This window comes from Pteropus vampyrus, unplaced genomic scaffold, assembly GCF_000151845.1.
Source record: "Pteropus vampyrus isolate Shadow unplaced genomic scaffold, Pvam_2.0 Scaffold38, whole genome shotgun sequence".
Taxonomy (NCBI): Eukaryota; Metazoa; Chordata; class Mammalia; order Chiroptera; family Pteropodidae; genus Pteropus; species Pteropus vampyrus.
Genome location: NW_011888819.1, coordinates 9,062,099 through 9,085,332, shown reverse-complemented (window position 1 = coordinate 9,085,332; position 23,234 = coordinate 9,062,099). Strand labels below are relative to the sequence as shown.

General features: G+C 34.9%; 1 protein-coding gene across 16 annotated transcripts in view; it reads left to right on the top strand.

Annotated features, from left to right (window-relative positions):
* CHODL (chondrolectin) overlaps positions 1 to 23,234 on the top strand; it is a 315,491-nt gene that overhangs the window by 271,348 nt on the left and 20,909 nt on the right. For 9 of the 16 annotated variants that reach the window (XM_023529525.1, XM_023529523.1, XM_023529526.1 and 6 more), the window contains one exon: positions 11,368 to 11,485. The exons of 6 other annotated variants lie outside the window; for them this stretch is intronic. The gene's annotated coding sequence lies outside the window, so the exon portion shown is untranslated. Of the gene's footprint in view, positions 1 to 11,367; positions 11,486 to 13,278; positions 13,300 to 23,234 lie in introns of those variants that run through there. One more of the 16 variants, XM_023529536.1, reaches the window with a different exon arrangement.

Sequence of the window (23,234 nt, the reverse complement as noted above, 5' to 3'; positions counted from 1 at the left end):
CTTATTTTTAAAGTCTGTGAATTTAGACTTAAAGCAGTGCAAACATGCATTTAATTGTATACTATTTAAATTTAATGAGCCTTTGTGTGTTTTCATGGGAAATACAAATGTATTATACTAAAAAATTCATAAATAAAGTCACAGCTAAAAAATAGTATTTTGAGTACATTTAAAACTTATGTAAACTATAGTTAAAACAGTAAATTATTAAAATGTACTGAGATAAATATTTTGGACTTTAATAAGATCTTTAATAAGATATTTGAACGTTAATAAGATATATAAAAAAAGGTTTCGATAAGTATTCTCTTGAAATGAGAATAGTTTCTTCATCCCTTTCTTTTATTCTTTCTTCCTTTATACATGATTTATGTGTTGTGATTCCTGTGACAGTATTACATTTAAAAAATTTTGTCTCCATAGAGAAATTGCTAATTATCTGCAGTGAGATGTGTAAATACTATTATATTATTTGGAGGAACTGTTGGTATAATCATTTAAGGAGCAATCACATATATTGATTACATTCAGCATTCAGGAAACACTAACCGAGGTGCGATGGTCTGTCTGTTTCCTAAATTGTTAGATGTCAAGCAAATTATCTGGGTCCAATCTCTGATACATGAAAATTTTTCTTTTGGCATGTGTTACTGGCATTGTGAATAATATTTTGATCGAAAGTACATCTTTTGAGACACTCTTAACATTTAGCCAGCCTTGCTACTTTAGATTGTTATTTGGACATTTTCAGCCTTTAATGTCTGTTAGGCTTGTACCAGAACACACTGCTTATCATTTATGAAATGGCTATTAGCATGACCAAAACGTGTATAATTTCAAAGAAGTTGGAAAACAATCTCTTCGGACCTAGAATCCAAACAAAATATCCCAAAGTGACTGATCATTTTGTCTTAATATTTACCAACCAAAAACCAGAAAGTTATCAATGTCCAATTTTCCTTTTTATCTTGTGGTGATACAAAGAACAGTTCTCTGTTATTGCGACAAACAGGATTTGGGTATGTTAGCATGGTACCAGTCATTTGGTGGGCCGAGCCTAGAGGTTGAGGAAATGAGTAGGAAGATTGAAGGAATGAAATGCTACGGTAGGCCTGGGTGTTAAAGGAGCCCAGCTGAGATTAAGTATAAATTTGAACAGGGGTCGAGTAAACAAGACCAGATGCTAAGAACCCAGGGGCATCTGATCTAATTATAGGTGTGTGTCTTAAAACCCTTCTAGCACAGGCCATGGAGATTTCAATTAGCACTGTGCTAAAATAGAGATTTTTATTTTTAAAATCAAGGCACTGAAACAAGAACTGAGCTGAGCCAATGGAAATAAGTCAGGTCAAGATGAGTTTATTCATCATTTGTCAGGGTGTAGGCAGGTCAGTATTCCCACCACTGTAAACAGTGAACTGGATTGAGGAAATTGGAAGAAGAGACAGACCCTTGGTAACTGAATCAGCGTTATTCCTCCTCCACTGGGAAAGGTTCATGCTAAAAATTCTCATATACATGGGGAGCTGTAGCAAGTCTCCGCTCAAAAATATCAGTGAGTCTACGATCACTGAAATTGTTTTTTTTTTTCTTTTTGTCTATGAATCTAATAAATTCGCAATGCCAACTTCATCATCACCTATTTTCTCCCCATATCCCATTTCCTTAAACTTTCACTGGTTTCAATGATGACTCGCATTACTACATTAGCCCCACATTCTCCCTTCTTTGCCTCTGAAATTCTTATTTATCCATTAAGGGAATGTTAAAAGTCACCTCATTTTTAAAGCTTTACCAGGTTCTCTTCACGATAATGAATCATTCCTGTCTCTGAACTTCCTGTTACTTTACCTCTAAGCAGCACTTATTTCGTGTTATGTTTCAGTTTGTTTATGTATTTTTCCAATTAGATTCTCTGCTTAGGATGGCTAATTAATACTCTTAATTATCTTCCTATCTCCCTAAAACCTAGCAAAGTGGTTCGCATATAGAGAGCATCAATATGCGTCTATTCAGTCAAGTTATTTGATTATTTACACAAATCCTAAGCCTGACTCAATGAATCACATATTGTTCTCAGTTAGGTTACTTAGCCTATTTTGCCCCCAGTACTTTATTTGTAAATTGGGGAGACAATCTAATATCACTGAATTTGTAGGTTAATTTTATAGTTAAGGAAATCACATAAGGAAAAAACAAGAGACAGTCATAAAACTCCATAGCTATTTATTGGATAGCTAAAGTTTGCCAAGCCAAAAGAATCTCTGCAGGGCCAGCTCAGTGCAGACAGCATCTGAACCTTGGCCAATTTCACATATGAGACAGCCACCTAATATCCCTGATTTATAGCATTGACCAACCTCATGTCTCCCTCAGTTGAAAGTGTATTGTTTGAATGATACTTTTAAAAAATAGCATGGAAATAATAATGTAAAATTAGTAACATATGGACAGTAAGAGGAAAAAAGTAGAATTCGAAAGGATAAAGGCAGTAAATGAAAATGATATTAAACAGGAAAATATAAGCAAAGATGGTTATGATAAAACAACCACAATAAGCCTAAGTAAATTAAACGTAATTTTGGCAAAGACAGTGCTGTGTTCTGAGGTTGCCGTCCATGATAAGCATCTTGGACCTTGCCTCATTATTCTCTGCAGGCGTGGGCTCATTCTAGGTAATTCACACAGGGAAGAGAGCATTCAGGCTCATATCCTTTAATTTCCACCAGTTCAGGGAAAAATTTTTTTTCTCAGAGTTACCTCCATTGGGAAATTTCCTCTTCTATTATTCCATAGTAATCCTGCTCAGCATGGGTGGGGCCATACCCTCCTAACCACCAACTCCCACCTTAGGAGATAAGGCGACTGATCTTCACCAGAATGGTAGCAGGAGCAACCAGGATTGCAAGCATTTGTTACATGTGGAGAGAAATGCCTAAGAATGAGGCCAAGCACAGCAGAGAGATCTAGAGGGTGGTATTGCCTTGATATCCTTTGAATTCCTAATCTAGACATGCTCAAATTTAGTTCAATTTCTTGATTTCCACATTACTTTGAGTTACTATATTCTCTTTTGTCTTAAGCTAGTTTGAGTTGATACATATAAGTGCGTGTGTGTATAAATGTTTACATATATATTTTTACTTAAATCCGAAAGAATAATATGTTCATTTTAGTCTAACATTTAGCATATTCAGTTTGTGTGGCTCCAAGCCATTTGTGACTCAGAGGCCAATTTAATTCTTGAATTTGCTTTCTGGTTTAGGTTTTCACCTAAAGGTTATACCCAAGGATTTGATTGGTTCTGGACTCTTGGAGCCCTTATTATTATTGAACACTTATTTACCATGAATCCTCTGGATTAAACTGAAACAGGTACCCTGGGGACCATCTGAAAGAGAAAAATCCTGAAGAAACATACAGTTGAAAAATATACTATGTCTAGTCTATGTATACCCTCAAGCATCTCTTGAGGTTTAAACTAAATTGGTCCTTCTGCATGGTGGGGATAGAGCAGTATTTTCAGCTGGGTAAAAATTATTGTTAAACTCCATTTAAACAATTTATTTAATATCATGTAGCTTTTGAAATGGAGTCAAATGATGAATTTTGAATACAGTCAGACAAGATAAAACTTCTAAGAACAGCTTATATACAGGGATGTAAAGAGACTCACTGCCAGTAAAATTCTATATTAGTGGTATGAAACTATGACAATTTTCATTTAAAAAGGAATTAAATAGAAAAAAATGTTAAAAAGTAAAAAGCCAATGATTAGAGGTAAACAACCACATAAGTAGAAGAAAATGCTTAGAAATTGTAGAGTGGTAAAAATCATGGAAATTTAGAACCACAGAATTAACTCAATCAGTATATTTTCTAGACCGTTCTATCTCCAACATCTATACAGTGCCATCATGGGCACTAGGAGAAAATCATAGGGATTTTTTTTCTTGCATTACAAAATGAAATTAATTCAAATTACATTAAAATGAATTTTTTTAAAAAGAGGGTCACGCCCACACTGGGAATTCGTATAAGGACTTAGATGTGTCCCAAAGAAAAGACCAATGAAATTTGAGACAATCGAATAACCAGAATGCCAAGATCAATTCTTCAGAACAGAGGACAATAACAAGAATCTCTAACTTCTGAAAAGTGAGCTCCTTGTGTTGGACAGATAGGGTTCACCAAATACCCATGTTTGCCACTCTACTTCTCAGCTTCCTCTGCAGTTAAGTCTTATAGGCCGAGGCAGTTCTCAGTAGGTGTGCTTCTTCCATTCCTCTATCAGTTTTCCATGGTGACCAATAGCACCAGAGAGCATGATTAGAAGATAGTCTAGTTTACCCACATCGGCACATTGGATTCTATGACCATAAAATAAACTTTTGTTGTCTAAGGCCATTGAAATATATACATATTTGTATATTTATATTATTATTAAGATAGTAATATAAGAAGACTTAGATCTCTCTTCTCAGATAGGAAAGAATATATCCGTGAGCCTTCTTGGAATAATACCTCAGTGGCAAGGACTGGAAAAATAAAAGAAGCCTATTGTTACCAACAGACCAGTGTTAGAGACTGACTGAGAGAATACCAATTGCTGGAGGAAAATTACTTCAATTTTGGAGACCTAACTATTGGCAGTACTACGTTAGAGAGGGATCACAGTGGAATAACTGAGGATGAGCCCAACACAGATGGTGCTAAATCTCCCTGAGACTCTGAATACTGAGTTGGGCTCCAGTTCCCTAAGCTCCTGTGCCTGGAGCCCTTCTGTTAATTGTGGCCTCATTGACTGAGGTCTTCCCGGTGGTCCACTACTTCTTGCCAAGCTGATTCTTAGATTTCTCAGACTTCTTTAGAGACTCATTCTGAGCCACTGTACTAGAATCAGAGTGACTGGCTTTAAATCCTGCCTCCAACACTTCCAAGCTGGGTGACCTACCCTAAATTGTTTTTATCACACCATTCCTTCTCTGCATGACTTTGCTCATTTTGAAGATGGGGATCATAGTTATACTTATCTCATAGAGCTGATGTGAAGATTAAATGAGATAAATTGTGTAAAGTGCTTAGAACAGTTTATATCACAGCAAAACATTCAGTAATCGTCAGCTCTCCTCGTTATTATTATTGCTCGGATGTTCAAAAGTTGCACCAGAAGCTCTGACTCTTCCTTGCCCTCTGTTTTGGGTCTAATCTCTGAGATTTAAATTCCAGACACAAATCAGTAAAGAGTTGGTTATATTCTCTTGGGATTGGGAATGTGGACTTTTGTACCCTTCTTGAATATTCCCCATCTTTAAACCTGCATGTTTCTGCGATATCAAACATGAATGGTTTTTATGGCATTTGATATGAAGGCTGAGAAGATTGGAGGGTACAGGCAGAGAGTGAGGTATTGGAGTTAAAATTTTCAGGAATTTCATAGTTTTTCTTTTCTTCAACTTCTCATAAGAGGTATTCCTTCTCCTTTTTTCAGTTAATATAATACCTCTATTCTTTTCATTAGGGCGGCTTTAGGGGTCCTGGTAAAAAGCCCATTTCTTTAAGAGGGTGCTGATTTTACAGGTGTGTTCATTTTGTAAAAATGAATAGACTGGAAATTTGTGATTTGTGCACTTTTTTGTATGTTATACTTCTTAAATTTTACATTTAAAAAGGCTTGGGTAGAAGTGCAGTCTAGTTTCTTATGTGATAGGACTGATTTTCTGCGAGATTGGAAAATTTTTACCCACACACATACTCATTTTATGATTTGTGTATTGCATAAAATAGTTGTTGTTGGTCATGTAATAACTCTAAGTATGCAATTTTTAAGAGGTGATATATTTTGTTGGAAGGAAATACATATAGTTCCACTTAAAATGTAATCATTCTTATTTGTCCATCAGTGGAAAAAAATCTGGTACACTGATTATATAACTTGATTATGTATTATTCTTTTAACAGATCTTCTTATATTATTAACATAAATAAAGCATATTTTAGTAATTTAAAAGAAGAATCTCATGTAGTTGAATGCAAAATATTCAAAATATATTGTGAATTTTTTTAAAAAGTAACAAAAAAACATTGTGTATGTTATTCTATTATTTGAGTAAAAAATAGTCAGGAAAAAGAGAGACTACATATAGCTTATCCTCCACTTCTCAAAACTTCACTTTTCCAAAAGACCTGCATTAGTATCTGTTTTGCTAACTGAAAGAAATCTAAAGAGGATTTTCACTTTTAAATTAATGGTAATTGCTTCTTTGATTCACATCATTTCAGTTTATAGAAGATTTCACAGGAATGCTCTACTTTTGGACAGTGAGGGAAACTTGTATTTAATTTTCTTGTATATGTGTTTAAACTACATCTGAAAGAACATAAGAGACGAATAAAAGTGACTCTTTTGGTGGGATGGGTAGGAACCAGGGAAATTGGGAACAAAATCAGAACGAGAAGATACTTCATAGTAAATATCTTTATGATTTCAAGTTAATGAAAAATATAGATTGTCTCCTCAAAATTAATGACATGCAAGCATGCAATAACTTTCCTAAGATATTAATTATTTAGGTCTTAGGGATATTTATCCTCAAGACTCAAATAAAACTCAAAGACAATATACTCTACCTGGAGCAATGTTACTGTTAGCAAGGGGATCCTACACATTCAGGAAAAAAGGCAGGAAGGGAGAGGAGGCAGGGGCACCTGTGGGAGATGTGGACAGGAACCAAAGGTAAACTTTGCTGCCTTATAAGGTTCATCTTCTTAATGCCTTTGGGGGGAAACTGAGGTACATCATTTTCACAAAGATTCTTTCCCTTCACACTTGGGAAGACGAATTGCTTCTTTTTCCCAGAGTTCCAAGGGATGGATTCAGTATTTTAAATTATAGACGAAATGCTTTGTGATTGAGAGGAAATGTTTTGCATTTTATATACTAAATAGGAAATACACTTCCTGTTTCTTAGCAACGATCATAGAAGTGTTGCTCTAATACCTTTTATTTTTTATATAAATTGATTTTTTTATTATAGTTTTCTGGAACTTTGCATGTTTCCTGTCATTTAAAATAAAACAATATGTAAATCCATACATTTAAAGTAATAGTGCGAAGTTTATTTTAAAGCAGCAAAACTTTTTAATTTTTTTTGAGAGAAAGACAGAGAAAGAGAGAGAGGTAAGTTCTTGTTACCACCCCAGAAAAAAAGTTCAACCCTTTTATATTGAAAGCTTCTAAAACATTCCTGGGTTAGCCAGTTTTACTTATTTGTATCTTCCTGCCAAACAAATACTAAGGAAGATAATTGACTTAAATAATATGAAATTTCTAATTGTGACAAGTGTCAAAATAAATAATTTTGTTATAAAATCAAGATTCTTAACATGAAAATTGTCAAGATTTCCTTGTCTGATATTTACATTTTAAAATATTATTTAAAGTTTTACAGCATGTTTGTCATATGTCATGGCTATTTAACTTTTGTCCTGCCAATGTAATACTCTTATGAAGAGGGAAAACATGATAATTTAACTAGTAAATAAAATCACCTCTTCACTTAGTGGAATGTCAATTCGATTTAGACTTAAAAGATCTAGATTGAAGTCTAGACTCTTTCGATGACAATCTGTGTGCGGGGGTGGGAGGACAGGGATGTCTCTATCCACATTCCAGGTGTCTCATGGTTTAATGCAGGTGATAGTATGTAACACGCTGCATAGTTAGTAGAATCAAATATGAAATTGTATAAAAATGTTTTCTAAATTTTAATGATGCGAACATGTTATTATTCACTCGCTGATAGTATAGATTAACTGGAAAATTTACAAGCCCCCACTTTACAAGCTTTGCTGGGTAGATGTACCTACAAAGCAAAAGGTAGTGAGTGACAACATCTGAATGAAAATACTGCTTGCGATAAAAGTGGATAATAGTTTCCCAAGTTCTAACTTTCTGGAACACCGAGACTTTTATGTTGAAGCCACTATTATGAGTTTTGCTATGGTTGGATCACACTAATTTTTCAATTTTGCATCTTTTCATTTGACAGGAACAAACGTAGCTATTCCGAATAGTAGTGATGTTTGTTCATGATTTTAAAAAATTATTGGTATTATTCTGATTGACTTTCCTCAAGACTCTTACATCCCATATCCACATTTCATAGTAATAATTAATTTGTTTGCCTCATAACTGATGCCAGTAGTTTAATTTTTCAAGTGGCTGAGGTCACATACGCGATGTGGATGGTACAACCTAAGACAGTATTGTGATAGACAGTTTTAAATTTTTAGCTATGTATAGTCATCAGGATGTGTCTACATACCCAAAACCTCCCCATGTAAATTGTTTCCATGCCATGTTTTTTTCTTCATGCACATCTATAGTGACAAAATGGCACATGGATAAACCACAGATGGTTTTTATCTCAATGACTGCATCATGGAACATCATTAGTTTCATGTCTGTTCCACACAAGGAACGCTAGCTTTACTATGGGCGTCTGGCTGGCAGTTCCTTGGGGGCTTGTCACACATGTAATCCAAGTATCCCAGCTGTGTTTTCAGTTCCCTGGTGTCTACTCTGGCACAAAAAGGTGCTTATGAGCCAACCTAATCCTCTTGTTAATTCTGTGAGCAGCTAGGACTCTTAAATCCTAAATCCCTAATATCTACCCTGACTTCTTTCTTTTGTTTAAATTGGTTGATTTGTCAAAGATATTTTTTTCTGTAGCTTTGATCAGTGAGATTTAGGATTATGGTAAATCAGAAAATGCTTTATTTCAACTAAAAACATTGATATAATAAGATAAAACATATATAGGGTGATTAATGAGGCCACTACTAGATGCAGTCACAAAGGTTTTGTTGTTTTGTGTTTTAGCTCACAAAATAAAGTAGCTGCAACAGCACAGTTTTTAGCAACACCTTCCTAATTTACAAAACATAGATAAATATTTTCAGATTAAATGTCTGTAAGGTACATTTGGGGGAATAGCAAGGTTGACTCATGGAGCTCCATAATTTATCTGTGAATCTCCTAAAGTCCCTTGGATGTCCTAAGGAACGATAGTTAAAACAGTGGACATCAAGAAAAATATATCTTTGTGACATGATAGAGCAGCACTACAAATAAAACTATAAAATCACACATATAAATATGTGAAAATGGAAAGTAGGGAGAAAGGCAAGGTCAGGTGAAATCAGATGAAATATAACTTTTGCTTTCTCATGAGTATAGAGTGATGATTTGACATTTTTTATTATGGATTTATAAATTAGTTAGATTTTCTATGATGGTGTTACATAACAAAAAACCCCAATACTTTAATAGCTTCCATAAAGAAGCATTTATTCTGTACTCACAGATCTGCAAGATGGCCAAGACATTTCTTCTCCAGGCTTTGGGTGCATTTAGGTGTGTTCAATATTTCTGTCAGTCTGAGATGCAATGGAATGAATATTAGCTGACTAGGGCATATTCTTCTCATGGCTGGGAATAAATAAGAGGCCAAACCAAAAAACCCATAAGCATGTTTAAAGCCTCTGTCTGAATAGGTTGTTTGTCATATCCCATCATATTCCTTTGGTCAAGGCAAACCACATAATCAAACCAAACATCAATAGGGTGGAAATGTATACTTCTCCGGTGGTGAGATGGGAGGATGAATATTTGTGGTATAATTATATAATCTACCCATAATTTGTCTTTGGATAACAAATATTAAATTTCCTTTCTTGCATTCACAAAATATATTCAACTCTCTGCCAATGAAGACTCCTTTCTTCCCTCAAAATTTTATGCTTTTATGGCATCAGACTTGAAGTTTAAGATCTTATCATAGTCTCTATGTCATATCTGCTCCTCCCCTCTAACCAACATTCAGTGGTGCAATAGGACAGGATAATTTACAAAAATGTGTAATTTTGTGGCTACCCACGTCTGGCCCCAAAGCCAGTGTCATAAATTTTACATTTTCCTTCGGGCATCTACCCACTCCTGGTATCAACTTCTGGTTTAGTTCGCTTTTTTTGCTTTACCGATGTTACATAACAATGGATTGAAGCATGCTGGTAACTTATAACCATACAACTTATTCTCACAAACGGTCCTGTGATTTGACTATGGGGGTCTCTGCTCTAGATTGTGCTGGGGATCAGATTGGTGCCACATGTCTGTTATTCTGGCACCCAGGCTGAAGGAGCAGTTGCTATCTGGGAAGATCTTTCCTTGTGAAGAGATCAAAAGTCCAAGAGAAGAAGACAAAGCACCCATGAGCATTTTAAGTTTTTGCTTGGATGTGACATCTCATATCCTCTCACGTCCTGTAAAGCCAAAGTAAATCACATGGCCAAATAAAAACCAGTGAAGTGGAGAATTTTAATTCTCCCATAGAAGGTTCGATGGGAGGGTCAATATTTGTCAAAGTAATACAATCTACCTAGAATGATAAAGAGGCTGTAGCCAAATAAAATGTAATTATGGTCTTAAGTGGGGGTGGGGGTGGGAATGAGGAAAGTTTCTGAACTTACTCTAAGAAGAAACTATTGCCTTAAAAATATCCTGCCTTGTTTCCTTGGATAATTTTCTCAGTGCCACTCAGGGTCTTCACAGATTTAGTTCCACACAAAGTTTGCTTTGCTAGAAAATTCCTTATAGACTGAAGGTCTGGGAAGAAGTAGAACTCTATAATATAAATCACTCAAATTGTAGGCCATAGATAGTTATTCTTTTATTATGTTGCAAAGATTATTTTCAATGAGGCAATCATGCATTTCAGGTTTACAAAGTTAGCATTATTAGTTCCTTGTGAAATTGTGACCTTTTAAATTAAACAGCTTTACATTTCTATAATTACTAGAGAAGGGAAAAGGAAATAACTAAACAGAATTTCAAGTATTTAGGCTTATGATTACTTGGATTTCATTATCTGTAATGGCATATAATATGTTTTTATAATTTATTATAAAATATTTAAAGACAGTGGGAGAAATACTCATAAATGCAAAGAAATTAGCATAACAGAAAGTTTATGTTTGGTATCATTTTAAAAATAAAAAGCTTGGTTAAAGAGGATTGTCTGGAGTTAAAAGGTGGGTTAATAAGCCTCTAAATAACAGCATTATGCATTAAAATACCAATCAAGAAGGTAAAATATGTGACTATGAATCATTGAGTAAGCAGAGTTATAATAATTTGGGGATAATTTTTGTCATTATTGATCAAAATTGTTTTTATGATAATGACTTTCCTAACAGATGGCTATAGAAGAAGATAAATACAAACTGCTAGAAATACAAATGCTTTTTTATTTTATGATTTTTCTTTCATTTACACTTAAAGGATGTTCACTTATTTCTGCACAGGTGTTTCAATCTTTATAATGAGTTTGATTCAATTCAAGAAAACATTTATATAACCCCAATCATGGGGAAGACACCATGGGGAGATGAAGGCAAAGATGGCTCTTTAATCGGTGATATGGTAAGTCATTGAGAAGAACATGTCTGTTGTAGTTTGTCTTTGAAGAAACAATTTAACTCAGCTTTTAAATTCTGTTTTTCTTTCTTATTTTCTTTCTTTCTTTCTTTCTTTCTTTCTTTCTTTCTTTCTTTCTTTCTTTCTTTCTTTCTTATTTTTTTATTAGTTTCAAGTATTCAGTACATTGGTCAGACATTTATATAGTTTATAAAACCATCCCCCTAATTGTTCCTTCTCTCCTCTGGTTTTCCACCTAGCCAATCTATTAATGCTAACTACATTCTCTGTGCTGTGCTCCCCATCCCTGTGACCATCTTTCAACTACTAATTCTTTAACCCTTTACCCCATTCTCCCAGACCCCCAAACCCACATTCTCTCTTTCCGTCACCAAATTGTCTTCTATAATTGTGAGTCAGTTTTTGATTAGTTTGTTCTTTTGTTCTTTAGATTCCCCATATAAGTGAAGTCATATGGTACTTATCTTTTTCTGTCTGACTTATTTCACTCAACATAAGAACCTCTAGGTCCATCCATGTCATTGCAAATGGTAGGATTTCATTTTTTTAATGGCTGAGTAATATTCCATTGTATTTATGAACTATAATTTATTTATCCAGTTGTCTGTTGATGGGCACTTAGGTTGCTTCTATATCTTGGCTCTTGTAAATCGTGCTGCCATGAATATTGGGATTTATAGATCTTTACGAATTATTGTTTGGGTTTTCTTTGAATAAATACCCAGAAGTGAAATTGCTGGGTCAAAAGATATATCCATTTTTAATCTTTTGAGAAACCTCCAGACTGTTTTCCATAGCGTCTGTACCAATTTGCAATCCCACCAACAATGTATGAGGATTTTAAATTTTAAAAAGTACTAATTAGTGTTACAATAAAGTATCAGTACTTCTAATAAAGATTTTCAACAGGGTAACTGTCAGCTCCAATCCCTGCCAACCCGCTAAATACTCAACATTTTTTTATTTCAACATCATGAAATTACACTGCTCGAAGAGTGCCCTGCAGTAGCCTATTTATTTTATAACCTATTCAGCAGAAATTGTTTCCATGGCTGCCAGCCATTGAGTGTGTGCTAACTCTGTGACTTGGCACAGCAGTGCTTCCTTCCATTTGGTTTGATTTAAGCATCTTCTTCAGCTATACCTTCCAGTGAATGCCTGAGCCTTTTCCGAAAAGGTGCTAGAAAGAGCACTGAACTGGCCATTTGAAAATCTAGGTTGTAGCTCTGGGGACATGACCATGTTGCTCTTTCTTACTTTACCTTTTAACCTATTAAAATCAGGATTTGAAATATATCTTTTCAGAGTCACTTTTAGCTTCATTTCATCCTCCATGTATCGCTTACCTTCTTCAGTCTTTATTGCAAAGTATAGTAGAAGTCCTCCAGCTTGTAATGGCAGAGCCTGGCCTCATGCCCTGCTCGCTTTGTGGGCTTTGTTTCCTTATCTGTACAACAGGGACAATGATGCTTTCATCTCAGACTTATTCACAAGAGTAAACTAGCTAGTCACTGCAGTGCTTAAGACACTGCTTAGCATGAGTCGCTGCCTTCCCTTTTTGGTCCCCCAGGTGTCACAATTTCTTATTCTTTCCATCTGTACTCACTTTCACCCCTGTTTGCTCCTCAGGCCTTTACCAAAGGGCCCAACTAGGTGTTCTGAGGACAGAAGAGATGTGAGCTCCACGGGGCTGGACATGGGCTTCCCGTTGGAAAGGCTGTAGCTGAATGATGGATATGACTGTCTTGGTGACCCTGCATTGTGACAGGAGAAAGTGTGTAGTTTTATATAAGAAAAAGGTGAAGAAGTCTAGCTACACTGTGACACAGCTAGAAAGTAATTCTGTCTTAGTTTAGCAGAGACACTCCAGGGCCAGTCTATCTGGAAACCCAGCTCTCTGAAAAGAGCTTGGCTTTAATGTGTGGTAAGCTTCCATCGTTCGTAACGACAGCCTCAAAAACTCTGCCCCATTTGTTTACCACCAGTCCTATTATTTACTTAATATATTTTTAAAATTACCTAAATTCTTTACTATTTTATTTGGGTTTGTCCAAGCAGTGATATTTGTAAGATTGTGTTTTTATGGGCTAATTTTATTGATTTCTTAATACATCTCAAAGTACAAATATAACTATTAAAATTTTAAGAATCTGTATTTCACCTAAAACCATCCCAATCATCTTTGGGAAACATCGGCTTAGTTTTGGTTAGAGCTAGTGAATGGCTATGTGATGGGTAGAGGAATAGGTATGTGGAATAGGAAAAAAATGTCTTGGCAAACAGCAGTTAGTGGAGGCTCTAGTCTTTCCATTTCGGTTGCACAAGAGGTGGTGTGATGTTGTGTTAAGAGCACAGGTTCTAGAGCCTGATTGCCTGGGTTCAAATCCCGGCTGTTATCAGTTAGCCATGTGTGACCTTGGGCAAGTTACTTAGCATCCTGTGCCTCAGTTTCCTTATCTTTAAAAATGAGATAACAAGAGGATCATAAGACTTTTGTGGGGATGAAATGAGTTGAGATATATAAACCTTTCAAAACAGTGCCTGGCACATATTATTATTATTATTATTATTATTTGCCTCATAAGAAAGAGAAGACCAAGTCAATCTCAGAGTCTCCAATAACATTATCCAGTGCGAAGATCTGAGTTTAGCTTTAACAGCCCAGCTAATAATACTTTACTGAAACACCAAATAAAATATATTGGATCTTTTTTAAAAATAAGATAATTTGGCCTTAGTTCATAATGGTTAGGCTACTTCTGGTAAGACTTTATGCATTCCCTTTTCTGCTCCTCTAAAGTGCCAATGAAAGGATTTCATATTCAAAATTGTATTATTTATTACTTTACACTGTGACTTAAAACAGTAAATCTATCAAGGTTTAAAAGTTTAAGTCAATAAAATACTGTCTATATTCTGACCACAACTTTCAAAAAACACATAATACAGAATGCATGATATTTTAATTCTTTGATGATATATTGAAGAATGATATTTCAAATTGTATTATTCACACAATGAATCAATAGAGCTGCGCTTTTTTAAATGCCAGAATAAAGAAAGAAATTTGCCATGCCCAAGGCTCTTGGTGAATTGTTTGCATTAAAATAAGTGCAAGAAAGCAAACCACACCTTATTTTTGTTAACTTTAAAGGCAGTAAATAAGCTACTGCCTTGTGTGAAAACAAATGTGTCCTCATTCAAATGCTCCACTCTTACTCTGTGATCCCTGTCAGGCTTGCCCTGTGAGTGGAAAGTGGGTCTTTGCCGGCTCAATGGAGACTGTTCTCCACAGGTAATCGTGTTCCTGGAAGGACGTCAGGTGACTTTCTTAGGCGTATAGGAAAAGGAACCAAAAATGTAGAATATTTTATTTTCTTTGTCTTGTCATGAAACCTTAAGATGGCATAACTGGTAGTTAAGCAGAAAAGAAATGCTTGTTTCTGGTATTGTTTCCTGGCCTCTCAGCCCCTTTTCGCAGCTTTCATATGTACATTTCGAGGGTATACCAAGGTCTCTGTTGATCGGTAACTTGTGAAGTTAAGTGGTTGCTGGTAACATTTATGCGGTATCTGAGAATAAGGTAATACAATTTAAAGAAGAGACAAGGAACAATGCATTCCTTCATCTTTAATTCCCCAAAATGTTCCCATATGTCTGATGATATATGGGTGTAAAGTGACTTATTAACATGTGTCATTGGAAGGCAGGAAGGATCTGGAATATGATTTGCATTCTCAATTCTCTTTTATTAAATAAAATAGACAAAATTGATGTTGGGTTGGAAAAAGACATACCAGACATGGTTCTGTTCTGAATGAACTTGGCTGCCAGTTGAGCAGGTAAAATGTAAACATGTAAGCAGCTAAGTAATTTGTGAATATTGGTAGTCTGAAATATTCTATGAGGTTAGTTTTATTCAATGACTAAGTGAATAATTTTTATCCATTCGGGGAAGAAAAGAAGAGATCTGAGATGGCTTTTTCAGAGGAAAGAGGAGCCAATATTTAGGACAGATATAGCGAAAGAGACCAGAATGGAAAGGGTAGGGAAATTGTAGAAGTACACACAGAGGTGAGAAAACACAAAGAAAAACTATTGGTCACCTGGTTGTTGGTACTGGCTGATTTATGAAAGTAGGAAATATAAATGGATCTAGAAAGATAAAGAGGGTCAAATTTTGGAGGGCTTCATATGCAGTGAAGAAGAATTAAAAAGTTATTGTATTGGACAAAAAGAATAAAATGAAAACTTTCGAGCAGTAGCATATGTAAAAATTAGTGTATTCTTTTTGAATGGGAGCTTTGGTGGTGGCAGTGTGCAAAAAATTTTCTTCTAATTTGGGTATTATTTTTCTACAAGTGTGTTTATATTAATAGTGGAAGCAAGTCAAGAAGTTAAAATAATGAATATATGAGAAACCTATATTTCTGACAAACAATATGTTGATAGACTGGTATAGGATAATTGGATGTACTAGAGCTGAGGGAAGTTAAAACATAAATTCCAGTTAACTCTTTGGATTAACTACAGGCATGTCTGCACAGAAGTTATTCCTATTATTATGTATGAACTGTAAGAGAGTTATTTTATGTCATAAAAGGGTTAAGAAGTAGTAGTCATTAGGAATAATATGATCAAATGCTTTCTTAAAAAAATTTAAAAATCTGTCATACATGCAACCAGCTGAATGTATTCCACTTATAATAAATTAGGTGTTCTGAACAGGTTTTCTACCAAAACTTATTGAAAATAGCATTTTGTTGCTATGACAACTTAGAACAGCAATTGGAAACTAGAACATTAAAGGTGAGACAGAAAAGACAGACAGATAGTTCATATTTAGCAAGATGGTATTCCTTTTTAATTTTTATAAATGCAGGGAGAATTTTGAAATTATCATTGAGTTCAAAAATGAATAATTTTTCCCCTTAAAATCGTATAGGCCTAGAATGTCATTACATTTGCATCATCTGTCAGTTAGTAACTAAAATGAATCAACTCTCCTCCATTTTTTCTGAATCTTTTCAAAAGCCTTTTTAACCTATTTGAGCTTTGATTGCTTTTGGTAGATTCTGAACATTTTGACCCTCAGGACAGGGTATTATTGTTATTTGTTGATTGAAACCATGGTTTTCAAAGTGTGTTTTATGAATCCTAAGGGCTCCACAAAATATCTCTATGGCTTTTTTGGAAGGAGGTATGGTTATTATGGCCACTTGATTTAGGTGTTTTCTATTTCTTTTGGGTTTCACCTTAACACCACACTAGAAATCGCAGCCGCAAAGCTCAGCAAAAGAACAGGTAGTTTCATAACTCAGAAAGTTTGGAGCAATTTGATAAAAAGTTATAAAATTATTTTAAATCCTAAGAATTTTTCACATGAATTTCAGATAACCATTTGAACAAGCAATATCATGTTTTTATTTATATTTATTAGATATCCTCAATAAAAGTGTGGTTGTATTAAAATTCAGATAGATAAAATTTTAGTCTGTAATTGCTATTTGTAGGCTTTAAAATTTTTTTCATTGAGGTCAGAATTTATTGAATTCCTAATGTTAGGCACTAGGATACAGGATATATTATAATATTGTATCTGCTCTAAAGGAGATTGATGTGTACACATAAAGAGACATAATGTACCCAACTAACTACTGAAGAAAAAATATAATGTGATATTAAAAAATATGTAAGAGCAGGAAATACTTTTTCTGGCAATTAAAAGATAAACATGTAAGAGGTGATAGTCAGCCACTTGGGGAGTATCAGGGTGTAAATGGTACTGTTCTGGGCAAATTAGGACTTTGCCAGACAATGTGTTGCCATTGCATTCATGGAAGATGTTACTGGTGGAAATATATAGCCGTGTGGAGGGAGAAACAAAATTTATATTCTCTAATATTATCATCTAGGAATGTACATCAGAATTTTGGATTTATATTTACTCTCACAAAAAAATACGTACAGCTAAAGTGAGGATGACTGGAATTTCTGCAAAATAGGAATGGAATGTTTAACCTATGATTCTTAAATGCCAGTGATGTGGATTACACTGGGGAACCTTTCACTTTGCAAACCTGATATCATAAACAAGTAACACCTTTAACAGAATAAGTGCAATTTGTGCTTAGTAAATGATTGTTAAATAAATAACAAATGCAGTTACAGAAACAAACTAGAAGAGGGATAAGCAGGAGTAGATTTGGATTATGTGGTCAGGGAAGGTCTTCTTGCAGATCAAGGTAGAGACAGAAAGACAGTGTCTTCACTTCCTTTATGATCATCATGAAGAGCTTCTTAGCACCCTGAACTATTAACTTGGATTAGGGAAAACCATGTAGAGTCTGGAAGAGGATCCCATGGTCCTAGTGGCCATCTACATGTTAGAATAAGCCATGTAGAGTAAGGTGTTTTAAGGAGGGGTTGATGTAGATGGTGGGGGGACTGATTAGGGGATTAAAATATTGAGGCCCACCTCTGTCCTGTATTAAGAACTTTTTATCTTTTTGCAATGAGTGTATTATTTAACTTCATAAATATTTAAAAATATAAACCATTAAAAAAATTTTTTTTAGTCTCATTATTAAATGACTCCTATCCATTAGAGAAGATAGGAGGTACTTAGCTAATACATTCACAATGATTTCTTGCCTTTTTTCTGTCTTGAAAGCTCTTGAAAATTAAGTCTGCTTTATGAATCCTTGTGTCTACTCCTTGGAGAGAAATATTATAGCATCTAGCATCAATTCCTTATGTGACAGGGTCAATTTATTTATTTATTTTTGGTATAAAGGAATTGACGGCAGAAATGTACTTACTTTTGTCATTTTTTCCCCTTTTCTGTTCAGGATTATTTTAAAGAAGTGTATTTGAAAGCAGAATATTTAAACTTTATTACAGATAAATAGTAACTTTTATTTTTTAAAAAAGCACAGTCTACAGGATAAAAGAGACTTTTATGGATGCCAGTATCTGCAAGTTACCTAACAGTGTGTTCCTTACTATTCCCCCAATTTCCATTTTGCTGTGCTGCATTCTACACATGCATTTGACACATGAGCCATTTACCTTTAGAAACAGTGTGTGAAAAAATAAGAGAGTGACAGATGTACCTCCAGAAGGATATTTAAATTGATTTTTTTTGGTCCTAATACCTTTGTTTTTTCCCCTCAAATTCCTGCTAACTTTATATGTCATTCCACATAACCCAGTTTATTGCTATTATGGCTGCTTTGGCACCATTGTTTTCTAGTTACTTGATATATTTGGAGAAACACTGGATATTTGTGAATGTCATAAAGCCATGTTTTATGTTTTGTAGATCTTTAGCTATTCCTCTTCATGGTACGATTTTCTTTCTGGTAAAGTGGAGCACTTTTATAAAAAAATTTTTGGTTCATCAAATATTCATTTATGGCTTTATGGTCTCTTAGTTTAATTTTCTTTCAGCTTGGCACTCAGTTTTATTTTGCTTTGTTTGGATTTCCTATTTATATGGCATCTGTAATATGTCCATCTGTTATACAAAGAACTACAGAGATTTTTCCAGGACTCCTGTTTTCTGATTAATTTGTAAATTTAATAATAGAGTATACCCATTCATGATAAACTGACATCTTTTTATGGAAAGAAAGAGAGAAAGAAAGAAAAGGAGGGAGGAAAGAGTAAAAGACAGGAAGGGGAGAGGGATGGAGGAAGAAAGGAAGGAAAAATAGTGTTAGATTTTCCTAACTTTAGAAAAATAGAATTGTAAAGCTAAAGAAGACTTTAGAAATAATCTAGCCTAGTGATTCCCAACTTTTTTGAGAATTAAGCCTTATTTTTAATGTACATATTTTTCAAGGACACCACATGACAATTGTTCTTTCAGTAACTATTGATCGAAAATATGTGGAAAAATATTTTATGAATTTAGTAACATTTAAAAAATAAACTATATACATTTGGAAAATTATTGCATACATACAGATAACATATGACTTCTGTCTGGGGATAATTCTTAATGTATATAAATATTAAGATTGAAAAATTTGTGAAATAACTGAATTTTTCTGGGGCAGAATGCTATCCATTTGGGAAGTACAGAACTTCTATGACCCATTCTTTTAAAATGTTAAAAGTGAAAACCAAAAAAGTCTAGAAACTGGCCCAAGATCATATTAACTGAAAATTTACATTTATGTTTCTGTTAGCCAAGTGATTTTTCCATATCACAATACCCTGAGGGTTTTATCAGTTGCATACCTAGATAATTCAGGCTGGACACTTGAAGCAAGGATGACTTTAGCTTATATCTTTTTTGGTTTAATTATCTCGATTTTGTTTTATTGTATTAATGTATATTAAGACCAAACTTAGTGATAAACAAACATTAGAATAAAAAGTATGTGCTTATGCCAGAATTATAGCAACAGTACCGGATTACATTGCTTTAAATGATATGGAAGCACTAAAAGGAAATTTTAATTTACTGAGTTGGTATGTAGTTAGACATGCACATAAATGTGTATGATTCTTCAGATTTAAGATATGTCTCTAGTAACTGAGTTCCATAAATATTTTTAACTCATCACCTGAATGGTCAGAGCATGTAACAGACTCAACATTTCCTAAATTAAAATTTTAAATGGCCAGAAAGTGTTTTTTTGTTTTGTTTTGTTTTGTTTTTGTTTTTGTTTTTTTTGATAGTGTGTATAATTCTTCATTAAATTCTAACAGTGTTATGAACAGTGGCAGTCCCCTGGATAGCCCTGTGATGACTGAGACTTCTGGGGTTAGAGGAAGAGAACTGGCACTCGAATGAGGTCACGTATTCTATAGGACAGACATGTTTTGAAAAGAATAAATAAATCTCGGGGGGAATTTGGCCAACTGCTCATCCTTGCATTTGAGCCAGGTACATGCCCACACAGATGCCAATGTGTCATTTCTGAAGAATTGGGAGGAAAACTCTTGGATTCAATGCTGTCTTCCTGGAATTGACAACTAATAATTACTCAGAAAAAAAAAACAACTGTTTTTGCCTACTACCAAAGTAGTTATATAGGAATGGTTTTATTTTTTCACTTTCAAATATTTATTTTATTATGTCCTAGCAATAGTATTTATAGTGCTTAGGAGAATCATTAACCATCACTAAATAAAGTGTAATGGAATTAATATTGGATTACACTAACATTTCAAATATATTGTTATAATAATTTCAAACATTGTAACAAATCTCTTTTGTAGACCGTTGAACTAAATGTTTGTGTCCCCAAATTCATATGTTGAAATCCTATCTCTAATAGGATGGTTTTAGGAGGTGGGATTTTTGGGGTAGGCAGGTAAGGCATAAGAGTGGAGCCCTCATGAGTGGTGCTGCTGCCCTCGTAAAAGGGATCCCAGAGAAGTCTCTGGTCCTCTTCCCATTGTGTAAGGATAAAACCAGAAGTCGGCCGTCTATGATCCTGTGGCGTGCCCTCACTGGAACTGAACTGTGCTGGCACCTTGATCTCAGATTTCCAGCTTCTGGAACTGTGAGAAATAAATTTATGTTGTTCATAGGGCACCTAGTTTATGGTGCTTTGTCATAGCAGCCCGAACTGATTAAGACAACCATCTTTGCCACTTTTTTGTTCTGGGACACATATGATGAACCCTGCTATGACGGAGGCTGAAACCCCTGTCTCTAGTTGCCCAAGTGAGGAGCCACTAAATGCAAATCAGTGCCTGGAATTCAGACTGTCTGTCCTGGAGACTTATTAATGGACATGTGAAACAGATGCTCACTGGGAATTGCAGATATTTGAAGGGAATGGGGAGAGTGAAAGAGTAATTTGTATATTTGGGAAGTACAGATTCCATAGTGTACTATTAAGGGCCCTGATGTCACTTTCCAAAACTTTGGTTTCCAAATGTTGCTCAATTGATGTTGCAGAGCCTCTAGAGACTCAGCAATTGATTCATGCTGGAGATTTCATTGGGAATCACTCTTATTGAGCTCACCTTTCTATTTTGGAGCTTGAAGAGATGCGTTTTAAATTTTGAATCAATGTTGACCTCCTTAGCCTCATCAGTTTGAAGTTCTCAGTTGAAATTTTTAGAAATTGGGCAGAGAATGTTAACTTGCGATGGACCTCTCTCCTGACTGCCAGTCACCAGTTATGTGGTCTGGTCACGCTGGGTTTCAAGGCATCTGGAGGCCCTGCTCTACACATGCCCAAACATTCCTCATATAACCCCAAGGTGGCCTTTGAGGGAGCCCCAGTCACTCGACTGATCCGAAAGCAGTTCTTAAACTTCTCATTTTGATCCACTAATGTGGAGCTAAAATATGTTTCTATGAGAAAGTCATTTGTCTCCTGTGGTATCTTACATATTTCCACATGGAAAAACAGTGAAAGTCATTTATTTAAAAAAGTGAATATTTGTTGTTTTCCCCTGATGACCAGTAATTGTAATATTTTTTTAAATGCAGTCTTGTTGAAAGTTTTGGGTTTATATCTCCTACTACACTGCATGAAAAAAATTAAGTGAGAGACATCTCCTTCCTGCCATGATCTTCAAAAGGGATATCTAGTACTACTCATATTCTATATTTAAGACTACCCAAAATATGCTCTCTCAATTTAGTGATGATCTATCCAGATGTTTTCTAGAAATGGAGGAACAAAGAAAAAAGCTAGTCTTACCAGCCAGTCCCTGAAAAACATCATATCTAATAAGAGCCCTTGATACGTTGTTTTTCTGATAAACCAAACAGCTATCCAAATAACTGCTGAGCAATCCTAGTAAACCAGAAGGGGCACCCTGAAAGGAGAGAATTCTATTAAAATATAATAAGAAATTATATTTTAGGGTGTCTGTACAACCATATCAAAGATTCAGGTATTATTGTAATTTGGATTTTCTGAAATACAAAAACCAGGGAGCTCACTCTTGCCAATAATGGCTTCGAGGACTTGCTGGCATTTTGGATGTTGGAGACATTTGGGGTGTTTGGGGGTCTACTGACATATAGGAAATTATATCCAATGTCTATATTATAATCCACTGATATCCTTTCCCAAAGAGGGACCTTTTCATGATAGCTCTGGGCTACAGAAATATCTGGAATTAGACTGGCATGAGAACTCCTATTCAGAATCCTAGTTATGCAGGCATTTGGAGAAGTAACTCAGGTCACCAGCGAATGAGGATCATCACCCTCAACCTGGACTGCTACTAGAAAATTCCTGCAAAAACACCTCATTCCTCATTCCTCATTCCTCTGTGCTAACCACGACATTCCATTTACTCTCTCACTGTAGCATTTATACACACAGTTGTTACTATGTTTCTTTGTCCACACTGGACTGTGAGTCCCTGGACCACAGCCACACCAGTGACACTTTGAAAGGGTTCACAGGGCTGAACAATCCTCCCTTGCCTCGAAAATGTATCTGTTTTTCATTTTCCATTAAAAATCCTAGCAATGCCTGTTTCCTTTGGATGTTTAGCTGTTGGTGAAACTCAGAAACCTTTACCCTCTATAGATTTATTAATTGCCCATGTCCTGATATGAAATTAGTATTTTTCATGGTTATACAAGAAAAAATAAAGTGATAAATGTCTTTATAATTATTTTGGAATTCTATTTTCTTGAGTAGGGTGGGTTTAATAATCTTTAAGGCCTTTCCAAGTACTAAAATTTTATATTCTGTAAGACTTGACCTTCTTTTTTCAAGAAAATAGTCCAACAAATGTTTAG